This window comes from Nicotiana attenuata, unplaced genomic scaffold (assembly GCF_001879085.1).
Source record: "Nicotiana attenuata strain UT unplaced genomic scaffold, NIATTr2, whole genome shotgun sequence".
NCBI lineage: Eukaryota > Viridiplantae > Streptophyta > Magnoliopsida > Solanales > Solanaceae > Nicotiana > Nicotiana attenuata.
Window position 1 is genome coordinate 662,217 of NW_017670362.1, and position 8,686 is coordinate 670,902.

Consider the following 8,686-nt stretch of genomic DNA (forward strand, 5'->3'; position numbering starts at 1 on the left):
TAAAATTAGTTAAACCTCAGAATCGCTAATATGTTATACTCTAATTGGACCCGATTTAAATGGGGTATAACATTATCTAAAGACCTCAAAGAGGCACCCCTCGATTTATAGGCCAAGGCCATCATTCTCGGGGACTAACACTTTGAACAAGTTCGAAGTGTTGATGGGAAAGTAAAACCAAGAGTCACACCCAAAGGCTACGGCCAAACTAACGCGGCTCGGAGATGTCCGAACCCCGCAATAAAAAACAGGCCTTCGAAATCTCCAAAAACGGGTTAAAAAAGGCTACCCTCGGCAAAATAATCAAAGGGATTCGATAAAATCAGCCCTCGAAAAACCCTAAGAGGTATCGAATTATTCAAATACAAACTTGTGCTAAGACACATAAAAACAAAGGGGTTTCAATCAACACTAAACCCTCAAAAAACCCAATGGGTAAAAAAAATATACATGCTAAGGCATAAGAAAATTTTACTAAGTCTTTGAGCCGAAAGAGGGAAAAAATAGCCATCCTTTAGAGGCCATATCAGCCCAATTCAAAGAGCCCAAGGGCCAACACACTTTGAGTTCGAGAACACATTCTCGCTCGATTCGAACCTAAGGGTCCCGCTATCCCGAATTCGAACAGGAACCTACTCGATTACAGATCGAGGATCCTGTGTCGTTCAAAACAAACCTAAGGGTCTTTTCGCTTTGAATTCAAGTTTCACTCGAATCCGACTATAAAAGCAGTATTATTATTTTGGCTTCGATCAAGTCATTTGAAACCAAAACCTCGAACATATTGTTGAAACATTAAAATGTGCTAAAATTGTACAAGGCACGAAACATGTTTGAAGATAAAATTTGAGAAGGCATCCAAAAGAGAAATTTCTTTATATATATGGGCAAATATATGTACAAGGCACCGACAAGGGTCTTACAGAAGAGAAAGGAAAAATAAAATCCTAACTATGCCCGAGGCTAATTTCTCCCTCGGGGGGAGCTTCTCCTTCGGGCCCCTCACTATTATCAGACCCGCCTTGGCTGCCTTCATCATCATTGTCATCATTGGAGGAGGCAAGCAACCTGGCATTAGCTTCAAGCACCTTAGCTTGAGCTATTGCTTTGGAAAGGTCAAAATCTCGAGCATGAATTTCCTTGAGGGCCCCATCCGAGATTGGCACTTGGCCAGATCATTACTCCACCGCGCTCGATCGGCGGCCTCCTTCAGGTGAGTTTGGGCAGCCTCGGCATCAACCAGGTACACGGTTATGGACTTGTTAGCTAAGACCTTCGCCTTTTCGACCTATGCCTTGGGCTCAGCAAGCTCGACCTCGAGCTCTTCGATCCTTTTGGCTTGGGCTGAGCTCTTCTCTTTAGTACTTCGAAGTTGAACTTCGGCTGACGACAGTCGCACCAAGGCAGCCTCTTTCTCCACAGCTAGGCGGTCCATGTTCTCTTTCCACCGATTGCAATCAGCTTTAACTTGATCGACTTCCCCCCGGAACAGCTCGATCCTTTTAATGTTTTGCTGCAACTGAGACATCGAAGTGTTAGCCTCCACTCTTGAGTCAAGCCCATATGTTCTTAAAATTACATTTACCTGCTCGTTCAGCTCGGCCTCTTCCTTACGAGTCCGGGCCAAGTCTACTCGAAGATCCCTGAGCTCTTCATCCTTTTGACCGCAAAGGAGCTTCAAAGCATTCCTCTCCTCCGAGGTTTTCTGGAGCTCGACCTTGCATTGGCTCAGGTCGTCCCGAGACTTGGTAAAAGCCTATATGAGAAGAAAGATAAAGTTAGGTTAAAGGGAGAAGAAGGAAAAGAAAATTGCAACAGTGGGGATTTGTACCACGACCTCGACCCCCCAGTTAGAGTCTCTCTTCAGTGCCTCGAGATGGTCCGTCGTTATCGAGCGCGTGTATCTCTACACGTGTTCACATCGGCCAGGCATCGATGGAGGGTTCTCTATTGAAGTTCGATTTTAGAACACAAGGGCCCGGAACATACTCGTGAGGGAGCGGTTCCACCGCCGTTTTGTCACCGACCAGCCGGGAAGAAGAGGAAGAAGCTTTCTCCTTTGTGGGACGGTCTTGGAGGTTTTCGCCATTGATTCGGGTAGAAGGAAGCGGAAAGGTAAATTTTGGTATTTTTGGTACTAACAAAGTTGACTCAATGGGTGGTGAAAGAGAAGAGATGCAGAGAGTAAGAAACTTAGAAAACTTGGTGGAGGTGAAAGTAAAATTTTGATTCAACCAAAGAGCCTATATTTATAGATTCATGGCTACGGTTCGGTGGTGCTAGTGGCCGACCGCCCACTAGAAAGCATTAATGGTTTGGGGAACTATACCGACCGGACATTCGGTCACCTCGATCACTTACGTCACGGGGATGACATCATTAGTAGGGTCTCCATAAAATCGAGGCTCAAGTCTTTTCTTATCGTTTTACTCTAAGAAACGAGGGAACTATCTGTATACGATAGAAATTGGGGCTACTTGATTTCATTCTTTGGCCGAGATAGGAATGTCACGTCAAAGAGATAGGACGTCGAGTCCGAACCGAGGTCAACATAGATTGCGGCCAGAAAGAGGCAGACTTCGAGTGGCGTCGGCATAGCTTGATAACGGAAAAGGCGAGATATCTACGATTGGTCGAGGATCGTAGCATGAATCTCGGAACGGATCAATGTACAACGGTTAATTAGATGTTAATATGGTTTCCTACTATAATTAGAAGTGTACCTTATTTAAGACTCCTCTATTATATAAAGAGGGTTCATTCATTTGTAGCATCATCATTGTTCATTAACAAGAATATATACACTCATTAATTTCCTGCTATTTCACTTATTGTTCATCAGAGTTGCTTTATCATTTACTGTTCTTACTACCCCACCTCGAGACTACCCCAAGTCGAGGTCGAGACCTGGCTAGCACACTGGTTTGATTTATTTTATTCTCTAATTTATTCACTTATTTTCTTGCTTATCAATTGGTATTGGGCGAAATCACATATCCTTAAAACCACAATATAAGTTTAATTGTTATCCGAATTTGAGGGTAAATAGTTTGCACTCAGTAGTAAGAGGTGTGAACGGCTGGCATTGATGGGTATGAGTAGAGGTAGAGGGAGGCCTAAGAAGTACTGGGGAGAGGTGATCAAGCAGGACATCGTGTGGCTTCAGATTTTCGAGGACATGACCCTTGATAGGAAGATGTGGAGGTCGAGCATTAAGGTCGTAGCTTAGGAGGTAGGAGGCTAGTTTAATAGTGTTGTGTCTTAGGCTGCTAGTAGCTCCTCTTGCGTCCATATTACTTCATTAGGGTTGCAGGTAAGGTTGTAGAACGCTAGTTTGATACTGTTTTGTCTTAGGATACTAGTGGCTCTTGTTGTGTCCTTATTACTTCCATTGTGTCTGTAGTATTGTGCCATTGTTACTGCTAATTGTTATTGCTTTTCTTTCTACTTTCTGGTTATCACGTTGTTGGTGTTATCTTTCTGACTTCCTTTGATGTTACTGCTCCACTGTCATCTACCATTATCTTGGGCCAAGGGTCTATTGGAAATAGCCTCTCTACTCCTTTGGAGTACGGGTAAGGTCTGCATACATACTACCCTCTCTAAACCCCACTTGTAGAATTACAATGAATCGTTATTGTTTGTTGTTACACCCAGTAGTAAACGGTCACTTTAATCCTAGATTTTGGACGCTGAAAGCAAATTATGCAATTGAATCCTTGTGAATGCCCTTGGGTTTGGATAACATATAGCTGATTTGTAACCTACATTCATTTGCATCTCATGTCAAAAGAGTGTTAGATTATACCCACATGTAAAATTGAGTTGTATTGATTTTCAAGGGCGGAGCTAGAGTATTTGATTACGGATTCGGCATAACTGAGATCATATATTGTATTGAAAATTCACTTAATATTTCATACATAATTTATTCTGAACCCAAAGTTATTATATCTAAGCATTTAAAACCCATGAACTTAAAATTTCTTTCTCCACCTGTACTTTAAGTCTAAAGTGGTTTGAGACTTTGAGGGGCTGAGCCTGAAACTTGGTGTACTTCTGCAAAACAAGCATGGAGCGAGGGAGGAGTAATTTCAATGACACTGTATTTGATACCATGGCTAGTGAGACAGTTTCTTCCGGTGAAAAATATTTTCCAGAAGAAACCTCTTTATCCAACACTCAAAAATTTAGAAACTATTTCAAATGAATTGATGGAGAAAAAAATAAATGAAGAAGGCATTTTTTCCTTTTAGTGAAAAATGTTTTTTGGTGTTTAATCGTTTGCATGAATCATGATTAATATCTCTTATGTAATGTCACGTCGATGGAATTATAGTAGGAAAGGAATATAAGAGCGAATCATGAGCCAGAAGTTTATAAATGTAAACTTCGCGGCATTAGATCTAGGTTTTTATACAATTAAAATTATCGAATCAAAGTCAATATTAATACTCAATAGCAGATCTAGTGCCTTAATGGCGAATATTTAATGTGAGCTATTAGTTAAGAATATCCTAGAATAAGGATGGAGAAATAATGGTTTGAAAACGTGGAAGGTAGCAATAAACGATAATAAATAACTTTTAAATAACAAATGGGACAAAGTTTACCCGACAAGGGTGAGATTTTCCACTGAGCTTTCTGACAATAATGGATGATGATAAGCAATTGAATATTCTGATTCTTCTTAGATTGGGAGAGAAAGATAAAGGAGAAGAAGTGTAAAATTAGGCTTTGTATGTATTCAATAAAGGGGAATCTTTACAGAAAATGTCAACGATGTTCTTTACAAAAATATTCCATCCCCATCTTGAACTACATCTCTTCCTATCTAGAACTACATCTCTTCCTATTTATAAGAATACATGGGCTACAAAACCCTAAATAATACAACATAGAGAAATATTCACTAGATTATTATCTAGGGAATCTAAATCCTTAAACTAGCCGCTACTGTGTGTCGAGGATGGGTGCTCGTCCTCGTCCTCGTCTTCTATTAAGCTACCCGACCTCGACGATATGACCTTGACCTTTTGGGATTAGATTAATACGTCACAATATCGATGCATCACAGCAATGCGTGACGTCAAGTTTTTCGCCTATACAAGAGTCATCATTCATGTACTATTCTTCTATATTGAAAAAAAAGGATTAAAAATCTCAATTTTCTAAGGAAATCTAATTACGAAATGACTCAAATGTACATTATCGAGTATTATCCTGCTTGGTTGTGACAATTCAGCTTTTGAGTCGAAAAATTTAAGAATGATATTTGGATGAAACTTATTTCATAAAAGCATTTATAAGTAAACTAGAAAATGATGCCCGTGCTAATGCACGTGCGCGACATAGCAAGGTTGTTAAATTAGCCACAAAATGGTAGGGAATCAACTTATTCGAAATTATGAGTTTATTTTTGTGAAACGGATGAGTTGGTCATTTAAAAAAAAGTCAATATCAACCATCCCAAAAGCATCTCTAAATGAAGTGCACCGTGGTTCATAGCTACGTGCTCTAATCCTCTGAGCTACAGGCCGCACCCTACCTCCACTGGATTTGTTCCTGGGAGTACCCCTAAAAAAAGGAACCTTTCGATCTCCCCAGCCATTTCGGGTTAAGTTCCGAAGTAACAAAATGGCAGAACATAAGTAGCTTAGCAACAATCACTGATCAAAATCCAATAAATACTTAAAATAAATAAATATATAGTTGAACAATGGAAGGATAACCAAGCACAAAGGAAAATCTGGAACTATTGTAGTCTCCGTCATTTTCGAAATCAAAAATTAATTTTCCAAAGAGCACACTCATGTGGGGTGTCATGTCAAATTCAAATCGACAATAAGGCATGCTAATGTGGCCACCAAGACAGGCACATAATTTGTATATGACTTACTGTTCACTTTACCATTTAGTACCTGCAATTGGTAGTAAACTTACAGCAAAATATAATCCCCTAAAGTTACTTTTTACAGTTTAAACCTGTAAAAAATTGATTTATGCTAAGACGACACAATAACCTAAATATGCTGACAGTTTCTATCATATCTAATTAGTTCAAAATGTTGTTATGCATTCCTCCTAATTGTAAATCACTCTCAACCATAATTCTTCTTTTTTAAAGTCACACACAGTATGATTTTGTTTACATTTGAAAGAGTTGATGCAACTATAAGCTTTTCCAAAGGATAATACATGTAAAAAGTTTATTTATTCAGTGGTGAAAAACTATAGCATAGTGAGAATGAATGTATTGTTCCACTTTAGTTCCTAAATTGTTATACTATCGATTCTGAAGAAACAATTACAATCTGTCAGGGGCAGCAAGGAACATTTCTCCCAAAATAAATAGAGCAAAAGAAGAAGAGTCAACTAAGTATGTGAAATGTAAGAGAATATTCTTTGCAATTCTAAATTAGCAAATTGTGAATCCTTCATTTTATTTATAATTCTATATGTTGCTACAGAAACACAGATAAATCTTTTTTTGGGATAAATTTGAGAAACTAGTAAACTCAACTTGTCAAGGTAGGAGGCGGGCATATGTTTTAGCTGCTTAGCGGAAAAGCAGACTCACAAAGCAAGACTTCTTTGGTATATTTCTTTCGGCTTTATTTGTTGAATTGTTCTGCTTTTATCCTTATTTTTCTTCTTCTTTTGTTTTCTTCCCTCTTCCAACTTCTCAATTTCGCTTAGCTCTCACCCTCTGCTTTAAAGACCAAGAGTCAAGAATATCATTAATTCGTGTTAAGAAAATTAAGAATATCATTGATTAGCCATTAAAACCAGTGACAAATTTTACCCCAAAAAACCCCGTAATTTCGATCCTAGACCAAATCTAAAATACCTCAATGCAAATAACAAATAAACAAACTTTAAGTTGTTATATTACATGAGTAAGGCCAGTATTAGAGTGTGGGTAGTAATGAAATCCTTAAAAACTCACTCGTAGAGCTACAGAACTCAAAGAACGCGACACATTTCATACCACATAAAAGGAAAATAGATCTAAACTAATAAAAAAACTATAGTAGCGACTTACAGAACCAACCAAAATAAAACAAAAAAAAACCCCAACAAAGCCAGAAGGGATAAAGAAAGCTAATGGAAGAAGAAGGTGAAGCGGGAAAGGGAATGCAACTAAAAGAAACATGTGCATGCTTCATTGCAATGAAATATCGCTTTCCAATATTAATGAAGAGAATACACATGAACTTTGAGAAAATATATTATGCCAAATGCAAAGGCATAAACCTAACATCACTCTCCAATTTGCAGTATCCTGGATTATGGTCATTTCGTTCCAAGTACTCTATAATTTGGTTGAATCAATATCTATAATTTGGTATAATTTTTAAAAGCTATAATTTATATATCTAAATTTTCTTATCAACGCCAATTTTGACAAATAGTAGCAATAGTGCAATAAAAATACACGTGCAAGCAAATTGAATACATCAACAATATAGGTCACACATACACATACCAATACCGTTCAACAAATAGATGGTTTACATTTTGGATTGCTCATGAGAGGTGAATATGTTGTAGGACCTGTAAAAGAAGAAAAAGAGTAAAAGAAAACCATTCCAAACACATTGGATGTATCAGTGTTCATAATGATGTAATAGTGTTACTCATTAATATGAATAATGGCCAAAGTACTCGCAACCAAGAGATAGAAAAGCAGAAGAAAATAATTTACTTTCCAAAACTACCTACTTAAGTATAAAAAAAACTAAGAAAAGCACATGATATAAAGCATACTTCACTTAAAATGAACTATCATACTCAAAAAAAACTCACCCCCACAACCAGATTTGAACACTCAGTTAAATGAACATTGGTTAACTGATCATCAAAGAGAAAAAGAACAGAACATCACTGAAATTTCAATTATATAATCTGTTTTGGGAATATCAAAACTGAAGAGGAAAAAACTTATTAGAGTTGATTACCCAGAAGTACCAAATTTTCATTCATCAAATATCCAAAATCACGCACCTAGGTATCTATTTTCAAACATGCATGTGCAAATTAGAAATAATTACTAATATGCGTATAGAAAAAATCCAACAAAAAACTATCCAAATATATGAAAAAAAGCAAATAGGTACCACCAAAGTTCCATTACACGAAAATTGGGTATATTGAAGAAGGAAGCATGGAGAAAACTTACAAGATATGAGAAACATAACCAAATGAAAAACCTTTAAAAGGATGCAGACATCGAAGAAGAGCTAACGAAGATGCGATCCATAACCGCAGGCTAATTTGGAACAAAGAGGATTCAGGAACTTTTGCAGAGAAAAATTTAGTAACAGAGAAGATGAAAGTAACAGAAAGAGAGGGGGAGGAAGAGAAGTACTGATAGAAGAAGAAGGTGATGGAATTGGGATTCCTTAATGAATAAAAATACGTTCAATAAGTGGAAAAGAAAAGGCAGTACACGTGCTTATAGAAAAAAGAGTACACGTATAGATATGAAGATCCAATTACAAGATCTACAATTGTGAACATACAACTTTTCGTGCTTTTTGTACAATCAATTAGAGCAGTGTTCGTCCACCCTTGCTCATTTATATATAGTAGAAATAGAAATTCCCAATAATAGGACGAATATATTCTTTTAGAAAAGTTTGATTACAATATAATTGCTTCTTAGGGAATTTTCCCTCCCCCC

General features: G+C 37.5%; 1 long non-coding RNA gene across 1 annotated transcript; it reads right to left on the minus strand.

The window, feature by feature from the left end:
* Positions 1–4,723: 4,723 nt before the first annotated feature.
* LOC109238369 lies at positions 4,724–8,433 on the minus strand. Its single transcript, XR_002069735.1, has 2 exons — positions 8,183–8,433; positions 4,724–7,557 (listed from the first exon to the last, which is right to left on the minus strand). It is a non-coding gene; the product is annotated as an uncharacterized LOC109238369 (long non-coding RNA).
* Positions 8,434–8,686: the final 253 nt, after the last annotated feature.